The sequence below is a fragment of the Mobula hypostoma genome, chromosome 16 (genome assembly GCF_963921235.1).
Source record: "Mobula hypostoma chromosome 16, sMobHyp1.1, whole genome shotgun sequence".
In the NCBI taxonomy this organism is placed as follows: domain Eukaryota; kingdom Metazoa; phylum Chordata; class Chondrichthyes; order Myliobatiformes; family Myliobatidae; genus Mobula; species Mobula hypostoma.
This window is the reverse complement of record NC_086112.1, coordinates 25,016,123-25,042,096: the sequence shown is the minus strand read 5'-3', so window position 1 is coordinate 25,042,096 and position 25,974 is coordinate 25,016,123.

Below are 25,974 nucleotides of genomic sequence, written 5' to 3'. Positions count from 1 at the left end.
ACTTAGTTAACCTTGCTGCCTTTTATGTAGACTAACATTCCTTCAAATTAACTTGACAAAATGTCAATTTTATGTTTAATACTCTTAGAATATTCTTAAGAGATTCCCTTATCTCATTTATTCCAATCATTCACAAACTTTTTTTTTTGCATAAAATTGGCATGGATGTTGTTGGATGCCCTTTTATCATAAGAATCTCACCAGAAATTATGCATTATCTGAAAATTAAACATAAAATAAGGTTACAATGGATGCTAATCATTGGCTTATTGAATTTATGAACAATGCAATTCATAAAATGGTGAAATGTTAGATTTTTCTCATAATTGTTGTCCAAGACAAATGTCATTAAGTACAAGCATTATTTATTCAAACATGTTGTTATAATTAAAGTACTGTTCCATTTCAATTTATACATTGGCTGAACAAAATTACAATAACAATTTTCTAGGGCTATTGCGAGAATTAAAATTAATTCTCTTACACAAGGCTTTCATTGCATTTCTAATCCTTTCTTTTCTCCTAATCAGTTATTAACCACATTCTTTTAGTAAAGAATAAATATTCACTAAAAGGCACAATGTTGAACCATTTTAAAATGTGATTGCCATCGATTTAATTTAACTATGTCATGATTGAAGCAGAAACACAGGCTAAAGATTACAAAGGATGTGATGTCAAATGTGTAAATTAAATATCAAAAACTTGAATTGCCTTCCAAGTTAACACATCGGTAACACCCTCTCTGATCTTGGACAGAAGAAGGAGCAGCTCAATTCTCATCTATGGTTCCAGTTCTTCCTCCTCTTCTGCAACCCTTCAGGGTCAAGAGTGACTTGTGCCACTCTAGTCCTGTGAATTCTGAGGTGACTGATGAGGACATCAACCCTCTCCTAGATAGGGCAGGAGGAATCTTCTGGGAGGGATGGTTGGATAGTTGGAGAGGAGGTGCCTTACCAATGGCTGAATTCAGACTCTTAGTGACATCACAGATGTTGCTCCACCACTTTGGGTGGCCAAAGGTTCCTAGGAGTCAATGGAGATGGTGCATTTGTTCAAGGAAGCTTTGAAAGTATCTGTGAATCATTTCCTTCACCCATGCAAGTGACATGAGCAACACAATGGAGCCAACTGCACTGTAATCAGGGACTCAGTACACCATCTCTGCATACACCCATGAGCCATTTATATTATTGTTCAAGACCTTAGATCCAGTACAGAACTCATGGACCATCTGACCCCCCAGGAAGAGTAAGACGAAGGGACACATACCAATCATCCTAGAGGGATCAGAAGTGGAGAGAGTGAGCAGCTTCAAGCTCCTGGGTGTCAGGATCTCCGACGATCTAACCAGGTCCCAACATATCAATGCAGTTATAAAGAAGGCAAGACAGTGACTATACTTCATTAGGAGTTTGAAGAGATTTGGCATGTCAACAAATACACTCAAAAACTTTTATAGTTGTATCGTGGAGAGCATTCTGACAGGCTGCATCACTGCCTGGTATGGGGGAGGCTAATCTACAGGACCAAAAGAAGCTGCAGAGGGTTGTAAATTTAGTCAACGCCATCTTGGGTACCAGCCTACAAAGCACCCAGGACGTCTTCAAGGAGCGGTGTCTCAGAAAGGCAGCAACCATTATTAAGGATCTCCAGTACCCAGGGCATGCCCTTTACTCACTGTTACCATCATGTAGGAGGTACAGAAGCCTGAAGGCACACACTCAGCGATTCAGGAACAGCTTCTTCCCCTCTGCCATCTGATTCCTAAACGGACTTTGATCCCGTGAACACTACCTCACTTTTTAAATATATATTATTTCTGCTTTTGCACGATTTTTAATCTATTCAATATATGTATACTGTGATTGATTGATTATTATTTTATTTTGTTCTTTTTCTATATTATGTATTGCATTGAACTGCTGCTGCTAAGTCAACAAATTTCATGACACATTCCGGTGATAATAAACCTGATTCTGATTCTGATTCATTATGTGCCTTGTCATATGACACAAGTGATCATGGTCTTTTTAAGATGGGGGACACCAGCCATTATCAATACTCTTCAGAGAATGTCTGCCTGGTATCAGTGATCGTATAACCAGGACCAGCATCTTGTACAACCATCCACCACCTGCTCCCCAGGCTTCACGTGACCCTGATCGGGGTGGCGGGAGGCGCTAGGCAAGTGCTGCAACTTGTCCAAGGGTGACCTGCAGTCTAGCGGGGAGAACTAGCACCTTACACCTTTTTTTGGTAGAGATGTACCTCCACCTCGCCACCCAACACACATCACATCATACAAAAAGAAGCCTGAATATCTTTGATGTAATAAAAAGTGTAGTATATTGAATATTTAAAGCAGGGATCCCCAACCTTTTTTGCACCGCAGACCGGTTTAATACTGACAATATTCTTGCGGACTGGCCGACTGGGGGAGAGAGGTATTCAAGTAGGGTTAAACTCACCTCAACATGTCTTTTACAGTTAGGGTTGCCAACTTTCTCACTCCCAAATAAGGGACAAAAGTAGCAGTCAAATCCCGGGACACTTTACCCCAGGAAAGACTACCATGACCATGAAGCCTCGCGCGGGAACCTGTGTGCGCATGCGTGACGTGCGCATGTGCGTATGTGCCGATTTTTTTTCCCCACAAATCGGTTTGCCTTCATCTTCCCGACTATACTGTACATACATTATTTCTACTTTATATAGGCTGTGTATTTATCATATCATACCTGCTTTTACTATATGTTAGTGTTATTTATTTTTGGTTTTATGTGTTATTTGGTATGATTTGGTAGGTTATTTTTTGGGTCTGGGAACGCTCAAAAATTTTCCCATATGAATTAATGGTAATTGCTTCTTCACTTCATGCCATTTTGGCACGAAAGGTTTCATAGGAACGCTCTACCTTAGCGGGGGAAATACAGGACAAACCAAATTAGCCCAATATACGGGATGTCCCGGCAAATACGGGACAGTTGGCAACCCTATGTTCAAGTTCAACAGTGCATGACAGGGAATGAGGAAAGGTGCAGCTGACTCATATCGTTTCATCTCACCATATCATATCATTTCATCTCAGCCCGGTAGCACATGCTTTGCAGCCCGGTGGTTGGGGACCACTGATTTAAAGAATAGAAGTACTTCATTTACATTTAGTTCTCAGTTTATTAAGAATGACACCAGTAAAATGTATGTTCGTAATTTGAGTTCTGGTACTTGAGATTCCAATTATTAATGGTGTACAATGTGCTAGCAGCTTTTGTGTCCATGCATAGAATCCTATGAAATCCTCTCCAAAATGTTCGGTTTTCCTCAGTATTATTTTCTAAATCAGTAAAATGTACAGCAATTTTCCAAAAATCACAGAAAGCCACTTATAACGAAAATAATCACTTTGAATCCATGGATTCACATGGGTCAGTGTTGAGATTTGAGTATACTCCTTTGATTAAATAGTTAGTTTAAATAACATTCATGCAGGTAGATTCTCACCCACCCCGTCCCACATTGAAATTCAGACATGCTTAGGTAACATTGTTTGTTCTTTGTGGGATTTGGGATTCCGTGCTTAATCTCACCATCTGTGAAATTGGAAACGAGGAAGTGTTTGGCACTTTTTAGAGATTTATTTGCAATACACATCTAACTACAGTCACCATTTAAACTTGGTCTTCCCAAAATGCTTTCTCCTTTCCCTCAATGATGACCATGAGCGAAGAGGGAAGGGAAAACCAGATCCAAGGCTGAGCTGGAGAATACAGTGAATCCTAAAATACCTCGGAAAGTGATTGCGTTGGAACAAACTAGGGGACTGGTGCGTAAGGACATTTAAGAAGCTCTTAGATACGCACAATGATAGAAAAATACAGGGCTATGTTGGAAGGAAGGGTTAAATTGATCTTCGAGTAGGTTCAACACGTCAACACAACATCATGGGCAGAGGTGTTCTATGCTTTTAAAAGAAACTGCAGTTCAGAGGAGTCATTCAAAGCCTTCAAATAATTCTTCAAGTGCTTTCAGATGTACAAGTACAAAATTACCAGCATCAAAGCAGTGCAAACCCAATAAATGCATTCCATTCCACCATGTGACTAGGTTAAGTTGCTTGGATTGGCAACATATAAAAGTTAAGGAGCTTGGCTCCTATTTACAACCTCTGCAATTTAAGCCATTTGGTCGTTTTAGCAGATGGGTTGCACAAAGTTTCACTTTGACCCAGTGAGATAGAGGAATCCCGAATCTCACAAAGAACAACAGATACACTTGGGAATTTTTGCACGAGTTTAGCCATCACTGATAGAAGTACAGCCGTTTCTTCATGTACATATATAAAAGCTGACAACAACACATTCCAACTAGAACATTTCAAATAGCATTATTGTTAGAAATTCCATATTTTGCAGAGCAGTAAACAAATTCAAATTACTTTTATATGTCAAAAGTGATGCTATAAAATATATTTTCTAATTTCACATGATCCTGTTCTGAGCTGTAGAATAGTTTGTTTGGTTGATGAGATTATATTGGATTATTCTTAAACTGCTGAGGTGTATGCTTAGTTTCTGTGGTGAACAAAAACCATCTTGGTTTCAATAATGGCATCTGATAAGTGTGCATACACAAGCTGTCCGAGTCATACCAGTAGTGATATTCATAGGAAGATAAGGTACTTGTACAGCTAAAGCTTGCTAGAAGTTTGCAATGCAATTTATTTACGACTACACAAGTGGTTATTTGACCTATTAGGTCTAAGACAACTCCAAACAAAGTAATTTCTTCAGTTCCATTCTGACGTTCTTATTTCCCCAGAGCACTGCAATAGATGCTTTCTCACATCCCCCATGATATATATTTTGCTACTACCAATACTAAGGGTTAATTTCCCATAGCCAATTAATCTACCAGCTCTTCTTTTTGGATGTGGCAGGAAACCAGAGCATCTGTTGGAAACCCAATGGAAGAACTCTCAGAGGCAAGACAATTAGTACAGGAAAGAACCACTGAAGTAAAAACCAATCAGCAATGATCTTACTGAAGGGTGAAGCCATGTGAAAGGCCAATGACTTACTCCTGCTTCTAAATCTTATGTCCTTGATTTATGGGATTGAAAAAAGGATTTGTTATTACTATTCAGTGCCTGGGGTTCTTTATATTCTCAGGATTTTCTGCTAAAATACAGAAGGGTAATTGCTGACAGCTGTAGGAGTAAGAAATTTCAGGGTTTCAACATCTTTGTCGCTTTCAAGTATACACTAATTATTTAAATAATGAATGATGAAGGATTACAGCATAGAAATTAGGATAGGTATATGTTTAGATGCAAAATTTGGGATTTTTTTGTTATATAGGACAAACAGTATACAGTAGTTGTTCCAATGGCATAGTTGATTTTACTGACCATTCTCTAAAATACACTCAGGTACTAAAAATAATTTTCTCACTAACATATTATCACAAAACAGCTCAAAACTGCCATGATTGTTTCCAAGTTTTCAGTAGTTCTACACTAGTAAGCTACTGTGTGTATATATATCATTGCACCATAAAGTATTACTTCAACCTCTTTGATTAATATAGAACTTTTAGCATATAGAGAATACCTACTCTACACAGAGCATAGTGGTAAAAGGACAACAGGCCTAGAAATGAATGTTAGAAAGGTGGCCAAAGCCTTGGAAAAGTTTCTAATTTAATTGGGCTTTTTACTGCAGAGGGGAAAAGGGTTAGTGCTGGAATTCTACATTTCAGGCTTGGAATATTTACTGCTCAGGTACAGATTAAACTAAGTGGCAAGGCTGGCAATGATTGGAATTGTGATGTATTATGTTGTGCAGTATTAAAACTTTATTATAAAATGGAAACAAGAAATGCCAGAAACGAAAAGTGAGTGTGGCTGCACCAGAGAAAAAGAAACTGAGTTAATATTCCAGGCTGAAGGAATTTTATTGGAACTAGGACTTTTGTTTTCAATCTTATTGCATGATGACACTCCTGCAATGCAGTTCAAATAGAGGAATAATCCAATCATGTGCTTAGGAAAACAATATTGGATGTGTTCTGTTACAGAATTTTGGCAAGAACGTATCATGTGTCAATCTTCATATTCCCATCCTCCTCCTGTTCCAATGATGTCTAAGAAGGCACCTTTTTATTCATTGTTTAAAATCTTTCTTTGAACATTTTTATCCTCATTTTTTTGATGAACAGGCTCATCCGGAGTTTCAATTGCACAGATGAGTGAACCCATACTAGCCAGGAAGTGCAGCTAGGAGAGTGGCTCTCACACTGCAGTGGAAACCCACATTTAACACTAACCTCAGATACTGTCTGCAGGGGGTTTGCACGTTCTCCTTGTGACTACATGGGCTTTCCCTGGGTACTCCAGTTATCTCCCACATCTCAAAGATCTGACGGATAACTAAATTGTCGCTGCAGCGTAGATGAATGCAAAAATCAACGAGGGAAAAGGGACAATAGAGAAAATTAGTGGGGAATGGAAATGCACGGAATTGATGGGCTGAAGTGCCTTCCTTTCACGCCATAAAGAAATACTGCATAGTACATTTTGTTAAGGTACATTCAGTCTGAAAAAAGATGAAACTTTACTTTGCTGTGGCCCTGTAATGCATCTATTTTTCACCAAGGGATTTTCAAAAAAATATAAATGAAGCAGTCAGTCCATTGTGTTTCCTTTATCATCCAAGCCAATTTTATTTTCTTTATTCAAAATTAATTCTTGCCACTGCCTGTAAGGAGTTTGTACGCTCTCCCTGTGACCACATGGGCTTCCTCTGGGTGTTCTGATACCCTCCCACGTTCCAAGGTTAGTGTGTTGTGAGCATGCTGTGTTGGCATCCGAAATGTGACATTTGTTGCCTTCCTCTCTGCACAATCCTCACTGATTTGATTTAATGCAAACAATGCATTTCCCTAATACGGTTTGATGTATGTATAACAAATAAAGCTAACATTATTATATTTCTGAAAAGCTTCATAAACCTCAGTCAGCAAAAAACTATGCTTTCAGAGAACATTTAAAATACTACTTTAGAAATAAGCTTTGACACTTTCTTATAAAACAAAGCTTATTTCCATGAGTTTCTTTCCAGCAGTAATAATCACTCAAATATCTTGAGAATTGTACTTTTTTGAACTAGTCATATGCAACAAACGAATCCAGCCAACAGTATTTCTCACTATTTTTAATCCATTATACATGAAAATACTGTTTTTTCATTTCATTACTCATTACGAAAATGATAATTTTGAGGCACTGATCCAATCAGGGAGTAAAGATGATTTTGTGAGTCTAAACAGTGAACGTGAAGGATCCAAAATAAACACCTAAATGCTTAGATTGAATTCCAACATTGAAAGTGCAATATCTCAAAGTCAAAGTAAATTTATTATCAAAGTGTGCATGTGTCACCATATACTACCTTAAGATTTATTTTCTAAGATGCATTACAGGAAAATAGAGAAATATAATAGAATTAATGAAGATCCATACATGATCAAAGACAGACAACCAATGTGGAAAAAAAGGCTAATTGTACAAATAAAATTAAATAAATAAATAATATTAAGAACATGAGTAGGAGAGTAACTGAAAGTGAGTCTATAGGTTATAGAATCAATTCAGAGTTGAAGTGAGTGAAGTTACCATTGCATTGGTTCAGGAGCCCAATGGTTGTAGAGTAATAACTATTCCTGAACCTGTTGAAGTGGCTCGCACGTCTCCTGTACCTCCTTCGTCATGGCAGTAGTGAGAGGAGAGCAGGCCTGGATAGTTGGGGTCTTTGATGATGGATGCTGCTTTCCTGTGACAGCGTTCCATGTAAATGTGCCCAGCGGTGGAGAGGACTGTCTATCTTTGCTGTGGTGGACTACCTAACTTAAGATATTCACTGTTTATGGGGGTTGCTAACATTATAATCTTCACAAACTTTAATCAAATATTATTTCATTGAAGTTTCTTGTAGGGATGTCCATTTTATGCAATACTCTAGTACTGATTTTGTAAATTATTGTCATGAAACTTCTCCAATGAACATCCCTTATTGATCTGTAATTTAAAGATAGTATTACTATAAAATATATATTTAAATGGTATATATTTACACCATGTTGTACTGAATGATGCATAAAGGACATCATGTTCTAATCTGATTTAAGGGTACTAATTATTCTTGTTCCTTCATCTCTTGATTTGATTTACAAATATAATTTAAGACTATTTTTCATGAATAGTAATAGCATTAAAGATCTCTTTTTGCTGCAAGTAATAAAATTTCATGGAGCACTGACATTATTAAGTACTAATTATTGCTGAAAAATGAATGAAAATATTGAGATTGCTTCATTCAAACGTAATAATCTCTGGTTGGTACATTCTTATAACTTTCTACAGGCACACCGTTGAGAGTGTCCGGTCTGCATCATTCTGTGGTACGGAGGCTGCAAGGTATCAGACTGAGAGACCCTACAAAGGTTAAAACCATCTAGAGGATCTCCCTCTGCCCCCATTTGTGACATTTACTGGGAGCGTTGCAGACAAAGAGCTCAAAGCATTGTTGACGATCCCAACCACCTATAGAAAAACACAGAAAACCTACAGCATGATACAGGCCCTTAGGCCCACGAAGCTGTGCCGAACGTGTACCTTAAAAATTACTAGGGTTACCCATAGCCCTCTTTTTTTATGTTATTTAACTCACAATCTCGTTGACCCATTACCATCAGAAAGGAGGTATAGAAGCATCAGGACTAGGACTTCCAGACTGGGTAATAGCCTCTTTCCTCAGGCTATGAGACTAATGAGCACCCTTCCACCACCAAGTACTGTATATTCTACTGTTTACCTGTGCTGCGTGCTTTTTGAATTATATTTTACTAACTTAATCATGGTAAAGTTTTGGTTTATGCGCTGTGTGTGTTATATCTATTGTGGTGCACTATGGTCCACAGGAACATTGCATCATTTGGCCGTGTGTTTACCATCAGATGACAATGAATTTGAGTGTGTCATGTTTTTCTCACTCCACCTATGGTTCCTCACCAAAGCCATCAATGGCAATCGGCCAAAAATGTTCTACTCATTACATTTTATTTTGTATTGTAGCGATTGGTTAAAGAAAACTTTGGACACAAGGCTAAGTATCCAACACAATGAAATATCCAACACAATGGGCCAGTTTTGAACTTTCATTGTCTATTCAGGAAAAAGGTATGTCCAACTGTTTCCAAATCTAGAAGATCCAGCCAGAATTCCTAATGTACCAGGGAAGGAGAAATATAATGTTCCTGCGTATTTAGGAGTTGCACCCAAAAAGCATTTGGAATGATAAATGAGTTTGAGAGAGGGAGAGAAAACAAACCATAAGGAGACAAAGAACAGTTGTATGAAAGAAAATCAACATTATTATGGGGGAATGGTGTTAATAGAGGAAGCTGTTCACTTGAGTTGAGAAAGAATGGCAAGTATCTGATGTAAGAGAGTATTTCTAAATATCATTCTAAAAGAGATATGGAACAAGAGAAGCAGGGTATTTGAGTTCAGGATGACATCAACTGTAGCTGGTAGATATTGCAGTGGCAGTAGGACGTAAATTCAATCTCAAAGATGTGTAACAAGAATTTTACAAATGCAGCATCATAAGCTGTTTGCTTTTTAGACTCTTTCCTATAACCTTTTATATAAATGACACTCATTATCCTTAGTGATTGTGAGCTTTAATCGCCTTTCCTACTATCTTCTTTCAAAATGTGCATATGGAAATGCCTCCAACTTGCAACAACTACTCTTGCTTGCTTCTTGCTCCATTTTATCATTATATCAGAGATTACATTGAAATAGAGAGATACACAGGTTTCTTTACTGCTGCGCACTCAGACTTGTTTGATTTGAGGACATTTACTGCACCTGGATTTTTTTATAAATGTGTCTCAATGTAATTTCAGGAATATCTCCAGATACACGCCTTATTCACTAAAAATTCCTATGTCTTCTCTTTCAGTGGGACCATATCTGGCAAAATGGAAGATAAATCTGGCTGCTTATAGCTATTTCAGTCCTAGACCTTCATGACAGGAGTTTCACAGTCCAATTTCCAGGACACAAAGATCTACTGCTTCACGGGTAAAGGGGGACAATAATGTTCAACCATTTCAGGTGATGCTATCCTTCAAATTGTTCTATATCCTCACAAAGAAGCCACGTTATGGGACCTGCTGAGGATGTTTGAGCTCCAACCTATTCACCAAGTGGCACTTACCAATAATCAATAAATGTAGATTTGAGATCTGAATTCTAAATATGTAATGCTGAGGTTTTCTAAGGCATTGGTCAGAATACACTTGGAGTATTGTGAGCTGCTTTAGACCTGTATCTAAGAAAGGATGTGCTAGCATTGGAGAAGGTCCAGAGGTGGTTCATAAGAATGATACCAGGAATGAAAGCGTTAATATATAAGAAGTGTTTGATGGCTCTGGGCTTGTACTTGCAGGAGTTTTGAAGAATGACAGGGAAAATCTTGTTGAAACCTCATGCAAGTATTGAAAGGCCTGGATAGAGTGGATGCGGAGAGGAAGTTTCCTGTGGTGGGGGAGTCTAGGATCAGAGGGCACTATCTCAGAATACAAGATTGTCCTTTTAAAACAGATGGTGGTGAACCTGTGCCAATTGCCACAGATGTCTGTAGAGGCCAATTATTGGGTATATTGGCTCACTGATGACTTAATAGACATCTTCAACTCTTCACTCATCCAGGCTGCTGTCCCCACATGCTTCAAATCAGCCACCATCACCCCTGTACCAAAGAATGCTTCACCTTCCAAACTAAATGACTGCTGCCTAGTAGCACTGACACCAATCATCATGAAGTGGTTTGAACGGCTGGGAAAAGCACATATCAGAAACTCTATACCCGCCACCTTGGACACTCAGCAACATGCTTAGTGGCAGAACCACTTTATGGCAGATACCATCGCATTTGTCATTCACCTGGCCCTGACACACCTGGAGGACAAGGATACTTACATCAGAAAGCCGTTTCTGGGTTTCAGTTTGGCATTCAATACTATTGTCCCACAGACCGTTGTGAACAAACTCCTGCTCCTCAGTCTAAATACACCACCATGCAACTAAGTGTTGGACTTCCTAATGAACAGGCCTCAGATAGTCACTCGTCCCTCCTCATGATCCTCAATATGGGTAAGCCCACTCGACACCCTCAGGTGGTGTGCTGAGCCCACTACTGTACACTCTGCTCACACCAGACTGCATGGCCAACCACATCGTCAAGTTCACTGATCACATGACAGTGGTGGGGCCCATCTCCAACAACAACGAGACAGCCCACAGAGAGGAGGTGAAAGAGCTCAAGGTCTGGTGCCAGGCAAATAACCTCTTTCTTAGTGCCAACAAGACAAAGGAGGTGGTTATCAACTTCAGGAGAATCTGTAACACTCACAGTCCTCTTTACATCAGCTGCACAGTAGTGGAAGCTGCAAGCAGTGTCAGACTCCTGGGAGTGAACCTCTCACACAACCTCTCATGGTCCCAGAACGCATCCTCCACAGTCATGAAAGCTCACCAACACCTCTACTTTCTGGAGAGGCTGAAGAGAGTTGGACTTTGCACATCCATATTCAAGTCGTTCCACAGACGCACAGTTAGAGAGCATCCTAACAAGTTGCATCACTGCGAAACTGCAATGCAGCAGACGGGAAGGTTCTACAGTGGTTAGTCACAGCTGCCCAACACATCGCTGGTATCAGCCTGCACACCAGCAAGGGCATATATACAGAAAGGGCCAGCAACATCATAAAGGATCTCATACACCCTACTTATGGACTGTTTGTCCCACTCACATCAGGGAGGAGGCAACATAGCATCCATGCCAGGACCACCAGACTCAAAAAGGTTTTTTCTCCGAGCAGTAAAACTGATCAAAACTTCCACTTACTAACTCCACCACCAGTTTATTACTTCCTGTTAGTTTCTTTATGTACAGCCTAGTGTCACTTTATGGACATACAATTCATCTAGGAATACAAGCTATCTTATGTATTTATATTGTGACGAGAATACACATAAATTAAGATGTTTGCTGGCCTGGGCAGGCATCAGTGGCATCAGCAGTTGGTCTGCCACCTGTCCTCAGGGGAGGGAGAGATAAGGAACAATGAAGCAGCATTTGGAGATGTTAGTGAAGGAGCCATCAGTCTGGGTATTGTCAAGATCGGCTCCCCCTTTGAACCCTGAACTGTTTGAAGTGATGGACAGGCGATCTGGAGATGTGTAATGAAGGGACGAGAGAGAGAGCTGTCTAGAGCGGCTCCCCCTTTGAACCCTGAACTGATGGACAGGCGATACTCCAGCAGGGGGATAAAAAGGGACAGGTTCGCTAAGGCAGGACACACACGACACCCCGAGGTAACGAGACCCTGGAAGCGGTGCGCCTCTCATAAGTCGGTGGGCAGCTCTTGGACGGCTGATCGCGGGATCAGCCTTAGACGCACAGGGTGGAAAGGTACGATCAGCGGGAACCCGGTGTGTGTCCGTTCTTGCTTGGGTGCCGGGTTCACTGCAGAGGATTGACCGCATCTGGAGGAGGGGTCACAGTCGGTGACCCCAGGTGACATCACAAAGGACTCGCCCGAAAGCTACTTGTGAGCAATATCGCAGGTCTGTGAGTGGAAGCCGTTTTGAATGATCATTCGTTCTTGTTCTCTCTCTCCTTCCCCCCACATTGTCCATCGCCATGGCAATGATTACTGCGAACTGAACTAAATTGAACTGGACTTTGTGTCACTTTGAAATTGGTCATTTACCCCTAGACAACGATAGAGCTTGGTTGATCCTGTTATCTTAATTCTGTGCACATGTGTGTTTATCATTGCTGAACTGTTGCATTTATTATCCTTTCGATTACTGTGTTGCTTGTTTCTTTAATAAAACTTTCTTAGTTCTAGTAATCCAGACTCCAACTGAGTGATCCATTTCTGCTGGTTTGGCAACCCAGTTACAGGGTACGTAACAATATTTATTTATTTTTAATGTTATTACTGTGTTATTTATCTTTTGTGTTTTTTTGTACTGCATCGGGTCCAGACTAACAATTACTTTGTTTTCCTTACACCTATGTACAGGAAATGACATTAAATAATCTTGAATTTTATATTTAAAGCAAAGATTGATAGTTCTTGATTAGTAAGGGTTTCAAAAGTTATGGAGAGAAGGCAGGAGAATGGGGTTGAGAGGGAAAATATATCGGCCATGTTGGAATGGCGGAGTAGACTCAAAGGGTTGAATGGACTAATTCTGCTCCGATGTCTTATGGCAGGGGTCCCCAACCTTTTTTGCACCGCGGACCGGTTTAATATTGACAATATTCTTGCAGACTGGCCAACCCGGGGGGTTGGGGGGGGGGGCAGCGGGAAGTAGGATTAAACTCACCTCAACATGTCTTTTACAGTTAGGGTTGCCAACTTTCTCACTCCCAAATAAGGGACAAAAGTAGCAGTCAAATCCCGGGACACTTTACTCCAGGAAAGACTACCATGACCATGACTTGCGCTGGCACCTGTGTGCGCATGTGCGTACGGCCCATTTCTCCCCCCCACAAATTGGTTTTGCTTTCATCTTCCCGACTACACTGTACATACATTATTTCTACTTTGTATAGGCTGTGTATTTATCATATCATTCCTGCTTTTACTATATGTTAGTGTTATTCATTTTTGTTTTTATGTGTTATTTGGTATGATTTGGTAGGTTTATCTTTTGGGTCTGGGAACGCTCAAAAATGTTCCCATATAAATTAATGGTAATTGCTTCTTCGCTTCACGCCATTTCGGCATGAAAGGTTTCATAGGAACGCTCTATCTTAGCGGGGGAAATACGGGACAGTTGGCAATCCTATGTTCAAGTGACAGGGAATGAGGAAAGGTGCAGCTGACTCATATCGTTTCCTCATGGCCCAGTAGCACATGCTTTGCGGCCCGGTGGCTGGGGACAGCTGTCTTATGGTCTTAGTGAGGTGGAATGACTGACATTCAAGACTGCATTTAATTGACTGTGACATCAAGGAGCACTGGTAAACATTATTGACAGGAATCAATAGGGTATATATCTCGCATCTGACTGGGACCACATCTGCAAAAAGGAAAATGTGTGCAGTCGTTTGTGGCTAAATGGAAGAACTTCACTGCAATTTCTGAGACAACCATTGGACCTTAATCACTGACCTTCCATTCATGAGAAGGTTAGATCCAAATTCAAAATAAATGTATTATCAAAGTACATGTATGTCACCATATACAACCCTGACATAAGTTTTCTTGCAGGCATACTCATTAACTCCAAGACCCATAATAGATTCATTGAAAGACAGCAGCCAACAGGGCGGTCAAACAACCAATGTGCAAAAGTTAGCAACCTCTGCAAATACGAGAGAGAGAAAATAAATAAATAAATAATATCAAGAACATGTTTGAAGAGTCCTTGAAAGTGAATCCATAGGTTGTGGGAACAGTTCAGTGATAGGGCAAGTGAAGTTATCCCCACTGGTTCAAGAGCCTGATCGATGAGAGGTAATAACTGTTCTCAAACCTGGTAGTGAGTCCTGAGGCTCCTGTGCCAACTTCCTGATTAAAGCAGCGAGAAGAGATCATGACCTGGGTGGTGGGGGTTAGTAGGAGGTTAGAAGTGAAGCTGTTTATTGATGAATGTACAGGATTTGGTTGCATTCTTAATTCCTCAGACAAGAGTCCACTTTCACATAGGCTGGCAAAATGGGAAGCTGCATTTTTTATATTGTTTTTTCAAAGGTATATCTGTGTCTAGTGATTGTGTCTAAATGCCTCCTTGACACTTACTGGTAATGGCAAATCTGATATGATCCTTAAAAATCACCTCTGGTCAGAAACATAACCGGGCAGTGTACATGAGTTCTGGACTGTGCAAGCTGGAGTAATAACCATTGCGAATGATTTGCTCCTGACACCCACAGTCTTCAAGGTAAGTGGAGGAGGATGTGATGAATACTTGCCACAGGCATGAGTAAGAGCAGCTCTGGTAACTTTCAAGAAACTCGACAGCACCCATGATAAAGGAAGCTACTTGATTGGCACCCCGTTTGCTATTCACCACCTCCAATAATGGTGCATCGTGGCTACAGTGTATATCTTCTACTAAATGCTCAGCTAAAATCCACCACAACTTCTTTAATACCTGAACAAATCGATGATCTTCACTTTCTATAGGGACAGCCCATACTTTCAAGTTACCAGATGAAGGACTACAATAGTCACAGAGACATAGAGCACCACAGTACAGAACCAGACCCTTCAGTCCATCTAGTTAATGATAAACTGTTGTTCTGCCTACCTACACCCAGACCATAGTTCTCCATATCCCTCCCATCCATGTATTGAATTGACTGACTATATTTCTTACCTCCTTCACATACATGAGGAGTAAAAATCTTTACGTTATGTATCCATCAAAATGTGCAATGTGCAATCATAGGAATTTATAATAAATAGAACATTCAATGTAACATAGATATACAGTCAAATCAGCATGAGTTCATCAGTCTGATGGCCTGGTGGAAGAAACTGTCCCGGAGCCTGTTGGCTTTTATGCTGCGGTACCACTTCCTGGATGGTAGCAGCTGGAACAGCTTGTGGTTAGGATGACTTCGGTCCCCAGTGATCCTATGGGCCCTTTTTACATACCTGTCCTTGTAAATGTCCTGAATCATGGGAAGTTCACAACTACAGATGTGCTGGGCTGTTCGCACCACTCTCCGCAGAGTCCTGCGATTAAGGGAGGTACAGTTCCCATACCAGGCAGTGATGCAGCCAGTCAGGATGCCCTCAGTTGTGCCCCTGTAGAAAGTTCATAGGATTTGGGGGCCCATACCAAACTTCCTCAACCGTCTGAGGTGAAAGAGGCGCTGTTGTGCCTTTTTTTCACCACACAGCTGGTGTGTACAGACCACATGAGATCCTTGGTGATGTGATTGCCAAGGAACTTAAAGCTGTTCACCCTCTCAACCACAGATCCATTGATGTCAATAGGGGCTAGCCTGTCTCCAATTTTCCTGTAATTCATAGCCAGCTCCTTTGTTTTTGCGACAATGAGGGAAAGGTTGTTTTCTTGCCACCACTGTGTCAGAGAGATGACTTCTCTACCTATCCAAACTTCTTTTAAATATTGGAATTGAACCTACATCCACCAATTCTACTGGCAGCTCATTCCACACTCATACCACCCTCAGAGCAAAGAAGTTTCCCCTTGGGTTCCCCTTAAATATTTCATCTTTCACCATAAACATATGACTAGTGTCAACCAACTTCAGGGGAAAAGCCTGCATTTATTTACCCTACCTATACCCCTCATAATTTTGAATACTTCTATAAGATCTTCTTTCATTCTTCTATTCCCCCAAGAATAAAGTTCTAACCTATTCAATCTTTCCTTATAACTCAGGTCCTCAAGTTCCAGCAACATTCCCTGCATTCTGCACTCTGTAAATTTTCTCTGCACCTTTTCAAGCTTATTGATATCTTTCCTTCAGGTCCAAGAAGTCCAGAGTTCCTTCTCATAGGCAATTAGGGATGAGCAATAATTAGTAGCCATGTCAGCAACACTCACATTCTGGAAGTGAATAAAATAATCACAGTTTATGTTTGTAATCTTACGTGAATGCTTAGATGAATGAATGTAGCTGAGAAGTACACTTTGGTGAGCACAAGATCAGGTTCAGAATAGCACTGTAAGCTATCACAGTGGCAACTTTATTAGGTACACCTGCCCGTTAATGCAAATATATAAATCAGCCAATCATCTGGCAGTGACTCAATGCATAAAAGCATGCAGACATGGTCAGGAGGCTCAGTTGTTGTTCAGATTGGAGAACAAGTGGGCAAAGTGATCTTAACCATGGAATGATTGTTGGTGCCAGACGAGATGGTTTAAGTATCTCAGAAACTACTGCTCTCCCGGGATTTTCACGTATAACAATCTCTAGAGTTTACAAAGAATGGTGCATAAAACAAAAACATCAAGTGAGCAGCAGTTCCACTGGCAAAAATGCCTTGTTAATAAGAGAGGTCAGAAAGGAATGATCAAACTGGCTCAAGCTGATAGGAAGGCAGCAGTAACTCAGATAACCGTGTGTTACAACAGTAGTGTGCAGAAGAGCATCTCTGAGCGTACAACGCATCAAACCTTGAAGTGGATGGACTACAGCAGCAGAAGACCACAAATGTACAATCAGCTGCTCAGATTTCCAGCAGCTGCAGATTTTTCTCTTGTTTGTAATCAGTGGCCACTTTATTAGGTAGAAGGGGTACCTAATAAAGTGGTTACTGAGTGCATTTGAACTGCGGGTAATAATGGTAATTTTTGCAACGGTTCTTAAGGAAATTCATTGGTAGCCTTGGATTCACACGTATTAGGTTTATGATAATTCTTTGTTGAAGTTACATGACTAATTTGGAGAATCTTTGAATAAACCTCTGGCAAGCAAATCCAGGGTTCTATATGTGTTCTTGATTTTAATATTTCAGGAGATGGAGGCACTTCGAGACAGGTTTGCAATAATTGCTCCTTGGTTCCAATTCATAATCTTTAACTCAGAAGTAGGTCAAGGACAGGATTGTCCAGCTTAAGATTGTGACATCCATGCCTGTAGCTCATTGAAAGTAGCAGGACAAGCCAATAGGATTGTAAGGGAAACACATAACATGCTTGCCTTAGTTGAGGCATTGATTTCAAGAGTCAGGGAGTTATGTTCCAGCTCTTCAGAACTCAGGTTAGGCTGCATCAAATGCATTCAGATTTGTTCAGCCCATTACAGGAAGGATGTAGAGGGTTGAGGAGGTTTACCAGGATGCTCCTGGATTAGAGGGCATGCGCCTCAAGGAAAGGTTGAACAAATTAGGGCTGTTCCTCTGGAGCAGTGGATGCTGAGGGGAGACCTGATAGAAATTCATTCAATTATGAGAGGCCCAGAGAGCTTAGGGGAGAGAACGTCGACTCAGACCATGAGAGGCCTGCGTCAGGCATCTTCATGCCTTACAAGGTGCTGATTGGAAGTCTATGTGGGGCGCCACTCCTCGCACAGCGAGCATAACTGGCTTCAAACAGGCAATATTTGCTTTCAGGCACAGTACAGGTGGCAACATTGAGCAGACAGAGGGAGATATTCTTTTCCAGCAATAAAAGGAAGCAATCTATTGCTGGCTTAAGGCCAGGGCATCAGGAACAGAAAAGCTACTACTATGTTAAACTACCAGAACTACATACAATACTCCAAATTAGGACTCAGCCTCATCCCTTACTCTCTCTCTCACTCTCTCTCACAGACACACACACACACATTTGTTTCTTGTTTCTCTGCTCCCCCCCACCCACAAATTCCCATCTACCTGGCCATCATTCCCATTCAGCTTCTTGGAATTTCATGCCTCTTTCCCTGAATCACCTGAATCCTCTGCATTCATTGAGTGAACACGTCATCAGAGCACTCTAAGGATCATTGTTCCCTCACGCCAGCAGAGTGTGGAACTGACAGAGGAGACCTGCTCGTGGGCTGCTTCAGATTTCTCAACTCACAAATGGAGGACAAGGGAATTTTAATGTTTATGGGAAGATGGGTCGTTTCCGGCTACTGTGTCACAAATACGTATCAATAACCAATATGTATGTCGTACAGAAAAGAATGACAGTCACACAATTTCAAGAGTGAAATATGACTAACATAACAACATAATATTCTTACCATGAAAGTGCCGATTTATACCTCTCATCTCTCACATGTTTCCTCACATGCCCTGTTAGGTAGTGACGGAGGCAGAGGAACTGGATCTTTGTGAGGGTGTACCACTGTAGGGCTTGTAGAAACTATGCAGATCAGATGCTCTTCAGTGAGTGGAGGCAAGCTCTCACACGGTGAGTCATACTTCACAAGTGAGCAGTAGCAGATGGTGATGGCAGGGATGGGAATTGGAGAGTCTATATCAGATCATACAGCCCACTCCACTCCCTAGCAGCGCAGTGTTACTAATGTCTTGGAGTCCGTCAATAGAAAGATCAGCTGAGCATTAGCAGAGCAAAGGTAAAGCAAATCTGGACTTAAAGTAGGCTTTCGCTACCACAGAACTAACAAAAACAACCTTCTTTAAGCATCAGTAGTTGTTACCTCTGGGACTCTGGGAGAATGTACTCTTAAGAACATTAACTGAAACAGGAACATAATCAATTCCTCATACTTGCTGTAATATTCAAATAAATAAATTACCTCACTGGCACTTTCCTATACTAATATTCTATATCTATAACATATACACACACACGTGTGGATGTATGTGTATATATATATATATACAGGAAATAAGAGGAAATTTAGTAACTGAATGTTATAAACACTCAGTATTATGTACAGAAGTACCCTTGAGAGAGAGTGTGTGTGTGTGTGTGTGTGTGTGTGTGTATGTATATGTGTGTGTATATATATATATATACACACACACACACACACACACACAAGGGTACTTCTGTACATAATACTGAGTGTTTATAACATTCAGTTACTAAATTTCCTCTTATACATGCTATAAATACTGCACTCCAGAAACCTATCTGATGAACCTTCTTCGCAATCCTCGTAATGCTACTATATCCTTTATGAGAGAGGACGACTATTCTATTCCAGATACAGCTGCACCATTTTGTATATCTTCATATGCAACTATCTTGTTCTATTATTGAAATAAGATATCTGCAGTCAAATCCTCTTGCAGTAAAGAATTTCCTTATTGTTTGATGTATGTCTTTGTTACCATTTAGTCATTTACGTGCAAGGACACCCAGATCCCTCTGAGCAGGTTGGTTAGCTCCATAGAACCAAATAAGTCATTGCACACCTTGACTGATGCTTACAGTTTCTGGGTGCCAAAATACCTTTTATCTTAAATTGAGCATCTTAGCCTGTAATGCCAAGACCAATATATCAGGCCTATAATTTAATAATGAAAATTGTACCAATAATGTTGAAGTCAGTAGTGAAAAATAACCAGACACTTACGTAATAATTATTAAATACTGTGTAAAATATGTACCACACAGATCTAAGTGTAAGTGATCAAAGAATTCTTTAATAATGCTAATTCATCACAAATTCCAAACAGGAAAACTTCAACAGGATCAGGAAAGAAAAATCAGGATCAGCCAAGCTTCTGGTTTAAGATGGCACTGCCGAAAGCAAAAGAATTCAATTAAAAAATTACGAATAACACTTCTTTTGAAGTAAGTTTTGCTGAACTGTTACTGCAAACAATGAAGACGCAAGCAAAGGTAAAGCAAATTCACAAAGTTTTGCTCTGCTGGTGTGCTGCAAAATTGACAGACTTAGAGTTGGGGCCGTGCTGGTTGGCGTGGACAATTCGGAGTGGAGAAAACTTGAATGTTACCATATGATCCATACTTAGCTCCAAAGTGAATCACTGGATGGCATGTTCTAGGCCCGGAGCGATTTGCCGCAGCGGGACCCAGGTCCTAGTGAAACATGCAATCTGCAGTTCGGACAATTTAAACGCCGGCCCAGATAGACTGGGGGCTCCTCTCTCCGTGATGCTAAGGCTATGAGACTCCCCTCCCCCCCACCCCTCCGGCTGCTGTGCTTCGTGTCTGCGAACTTTGCAGTGATTTACCCCGCTAATATGATGAACTGAATACTGAGGCTTTGGGCCTACTCTGAGCTGCTCTGGAGATTTGGATCCAAGGACTCAATTTGGTTCAGAATTCTGTTGTTGATGCTTGTTTCTGTTGTTTGCATGATTTGTTTTTTTTTTCTCTTTCTCTGTGGGCACTGGGGTTGGTCTTCATTTTAATTGGATTCTTTCGGATTCCTTACTTTGCCTGTAAGCAAACAAATCTCAAGGTTGTATAACTTACACATTATTTGTTAACAAATGTACTTTGAATATTTTGAAATGAGCCACCCTGAAGGATAATGGTTGGTAGTCTCTTTGAACCACGACACCGTGTTGGTGTTAAAATGAATCCAATGCACAGGCAGTAAAGTGGAGCTTAATCCAGTTTGGAGATGAGAGACTGCAAGTACTGAAGGCTTAAGCAACAATCTATTGGAAGGCTTGGGGCCAAACTGGGTGGCCTAGAAACGGAGCTGCAGACCACTTGGGAAAAGATGGTGGTGAAGGTAAGTACTGAGGAAGGGTGCAGCTATTCTTGGTAAGAATGTGGTCAAAGAGCCAGAGTGGTAGAGACTGGGGCTAAACTGGAAACTACATCAATCCGGATCACAAACAGAAGAAATTCTGCAGATGCTATCAATCTTGAGCAACACATAGCAAAATGCTGAAGGAAATCTATAAGTCAGGCATCATCTACAGAGGGGAATAAAATGTTGGCATTTCAGGCCAAGACCTTTCAATCCTGATGCAGGGTTGAGAACCATCTCCTCTGTCTTGTTAACATTAAGGAAGAAGTTATTTCTCGTGGGTACTGATGTGCGTAGTCCAGCTTCCTCGGAAAATAGAGACATTGGTGAGCTTTCTTGATTGTGTAGGATGTGTTATTGGAACAAAACCATTTCCTTTGTCTTGTTGATGTTCCTCAATGGTTATCGATTTCAGAAGAATTCTCATCAGTCACAGCCCTCTTTACATCAACGTCACAGCAGTAGAAACCGCAAGCAGTTTCCTACTCCTGGTGTGTGCTCTCCTACAAACTTTCATTGTCCCAGATCACATCCTACACGATCAGGAAAGCTCACCAACAAGCGGTAGAGAGCTTCCTAACATGCTGCGACACTGAATGGTACAGAAGCTGGGCTGCGGAGGCCAGAAAGGCTTTACAATGGGTCGTCAAAACTGCCCAGTGCATCACTGGCACCAGCCTACCCGCCATCATGGACACATATACAGAAAGTTGCCAAAAAAGGCCAGCAACATCATGAAGGATTCAACCCACCCTGTTCATGAACTGATTGTCCCAACCAGTAAGGCCTATCAGAGTCAGAATTTATATCATCGGCATATATTGTGGGATTTGTTAGTGGCAGCAGTGCAATGAAGTACATGGTAAATAAATACAGAGGTAAAAACTGAGTTAAGTTAGGTGTATATATCTCTTTTAAATAGATAAGTTAAAATAAATAGTGCAAAAAATCAGAAATATGAAGTAGTGAGGGAGTGTTCATGGGTTCAGTGTCTATTTAGAAATCGGATGGCAGAGAGGAAGAAGCTGTTCCTGAATCGCTGAGTGTGTGCCTTCAGGCTTCTGTACCTCCTATCTGATGATAACAATGAGAAGAGGCCATGTCCTGGGTGGTGGGAATCCTTATTGATGGACGCAACCTTCCTAAGGCACTGCTCCTTGAAGATGGCTTGGATATTATGGAGGCTGGTACCCATGATGGAGCTGACTAATTTTATAAGTTTCTGCCACTTCCTTTGATCTTGCACAGTAACCGCCCCCCCCATAACAGACTGTGATGCAGCCAGTCAGAATGCTCTCCACAGTATCTGTTGAAGTTTGAGTGTTTTAGTTGACAAACCAGATCTGCTCAAACTCCTGATGATATACAGCTGCTATCTTGCCTTCTTTATAGCTGCAGCAACACTTCCACTCACTGACTCACCCCACCACATGCCCCCAACACCACTACTTTATCATCTCCAGTCAGCATCACCTTATGTACAGACATTCCTGTACATAACAAATCTTTATGTACATACAGTCAATGTATATAAGCTGCAATGTTTATTATATAGATAGATAGATATACTTTATTGATCCCGAGGGAAATTGGGTTTCATTACAGCCGCACCAACCAAGAATAGAGCATAAATATAGTAATACAAAAACCACAAACAATCAAACAACAAAATGCAAACTATGCCAGATGGAAAATAAGTCCAGGACCAGTCTATTGGCTCAGGGTGTCTGACCCTCCACGGGAGGAGCTGCACGTTCGATGGCCACAGGCAGGAACGACCTCCCGTGCCGCCCAGTGTTGTATCTCGGTGAAATATGGCTGAAGTCCAACAGTAAAAAGTTCAATATCCGGTCTACAAACACGTACCTCAATCGTAATATGACCCGGATTGCACCATCTGTTGTTAACCAGAACAGTAAGCACCCAACTCCTTTACGCTTACCGCTCTCAGTGCACTTTCAGTCAGCCAGAATGGTCTGGAAGCCGTCCATGGAAAAGTTTTGATCGGGTATGTCCTCGTGCAGCCCCGTTCCAGTGAAACACATAACACTGCACTCTTGAAATATTCTCTGACACCTGGCTAGCGCAGTGAACTCGTCCATTTTATTACCCACCGAGCACCTCTTCTCCATAAGTCTCTGTTGTCTCGACCCGGTCCTCTATATTTATATCTGTCCATTTTTTATTACTGTGCTCATTGTCTTATTGTGTTTTTTGTGCTGTATTGGATCCAGAGTAACAACGATTTTGTTCTTCTTTACACTTGTGTACTGGAAATGGTATCAAACAATCTTGAATCTTGAAACATCAACAATTCCTTTCCACTTTTATATGCTGCTGAGCCCACTGAGTTCTTCCAGCAGTTATGTCTATATTTCATGTAGATATTCAAAATAATTGCAGGTATGTTTCCAATGATGTGGCACATGACAGCTTTATATTTCCAATACTTCCAGTATGGACAATGTGCACATCTGAATGTGTCCCACTCTGTTAACCGCAACATCATTATAATTAGCCTCCCAAATTTAGTCTTATTTATGACATGAAAAAAATAAAATGTGATGAACTCAGAGCCACTTTCAAAGGTTTCTATGCACTTGTGTGCAACTAAAAGGTTTAACACTCACTGACCAGGCTCCTTTGATCATTTACACTTAGATCCGTGTGGCATGTGTTTTTAATAATACTAAATTTTCATAAATTCTAATGGAACAGCTTCAACAGAAGCAGGAAAAAATTACCCCTGTACATTCATGATAGTTCAATTGGTGTTTCATTTGCTTAGTTTATCCTGCACATCTCTGGGCTCCATTCTTGTTCGATGGAAGTGAGAGAAATGGAAACCACAAGGCTGCAGAGTTAAGGACTTATCTCAGTACACACTGAAAATTGAGTGAGCATCCAAATGCCCAGAACCTGAAAGGATAGGTTCTAACATTTCACATCTGAGCAACCGGACTGAGAACTTTCTAAGATATTGAATCCCAGTCCCATATTCTCCAAGTCCGTAATTCTCCTCATTGCATGCACAATCCATTTTAAAGGAGGATTAAACAAGGTGTCTGCAAAGCCCACCAGTTTTCTCCTCCCACTGGCCCACAAATAACAAGTACAGCATCAACACTAGGCCACATATATTTTAATACCAATTTGTATCCATTTCAATTGTTGGCAAACATTTAGTTATTATGCACATTTTAAAACAGTCAAAAAAATCTCTGATAGTCCACCCCAAGCAAAGCCTTCCCCACCATTGAGTACATTTACATGAAGTGATACAACAAGAAAGCAGGGTTCATCAAAGGCCCCCACTGTCCAGGCCATGTCCTCTCCTCATTATTACCATTGGGCAGAAGCTACAGAAGCCATCAAACTCCTGAACCAGCGTGGATAACTTCAGTCACCACTGCTCTGAATTGATTCTACAAACTACAGCCAGTTACATCTAGCTTCAGCCTTGGCCTCATTGTTGCCCTACCCTCACTGCGTGGAACAAAATGCCCTCCGCACTTTGCTACCATTTCTGTCCCATGAGATAGAGCAATCCATCAGCAGTGACAAGTTTTCAGGCTGCAGATCCCAAGTGCCCCAGTGATCAGCTTCAAAGTTCAATGTGAATTTATTATCAAAGTACATAAATGGATTCACTTTCTTACAGGCACTTAAGGAAAAAAGTGTAACAGAATTTACCAAAAAATATATACTCATAAAGAGAAAAACACTGATGACCAACCAACATGTAAAAAAAAACTGTGCAACTAAAAAATAATACTAAGAACATGAGTTGTAAAGAATCCTTGAAAGTGAGTCTGTAGTTCGTAGAATCAATTCAGAGTTGTAGTGATTGAAGTCATCCACGCAGGACCAGGCATCTGATGGTGTTGGACTAAAGCTTCTCTACCTCCTGCCCAGTCATAGTAGAAAGAAGAGAGCATGGCCTGGATGGCGGAGGTTGTTGACGATGGATGCTGATTTCTTGTGCCAGAGCTCCATGTAAATATTTTGTAGGGTGGGGGAGTCTAGGACCAGAGGGCACCAACTCAGAATAGAGAGACGTCCATTTAGAATGGAGATGAGGAGAGACTTCATTAGCTAGAGGGTGGTGAATCTGTGGAATTCATCGATGCAGGTGGCTGTGGAGGCTAGGTCATTGAGTGTATTTAAGACAGAGGTTGATAGATTTTTGATAAGTCAGGGTGTGAAAGATTACAGGGAGAAGGCAGGAGGATGGGGTTGAGACGGATAATAAATCAGCCATGATCAAATGGTGGAACTGACTCGATGTGCCAAATGGTCTAATTCTGCTCCAATGTCTTATGGATTAAATGTACTCAATGGTGGGAAGGGCTTTGCTATCAGAGAACATTTTGGCTGTTTCAAAATGTGTGTGATGACTATAACAATGCAATAGATACCCATAATGGAAAAGTAACATTAAAAATAATAATAAACTAATAAATTATAAACATGAACATTAAAATTTAATAAAAACATTTTAACCATCAATATTGGTGACCAGTTCATGCTCAGTATACAAGGGAAGTGTGAGTCCAAGTATACAATGTAACTGGCCTCCTTCTCCACACCACATCCAGTATCGTATCTGAGCCTTGCTCCTGATTTCAGTTGTGAGTCCTCTGGCTGTTCCAACCTGACAGCAACACCTGATCCCGAGCACATTCCAAATCTCCATGCTGTGAGGTGC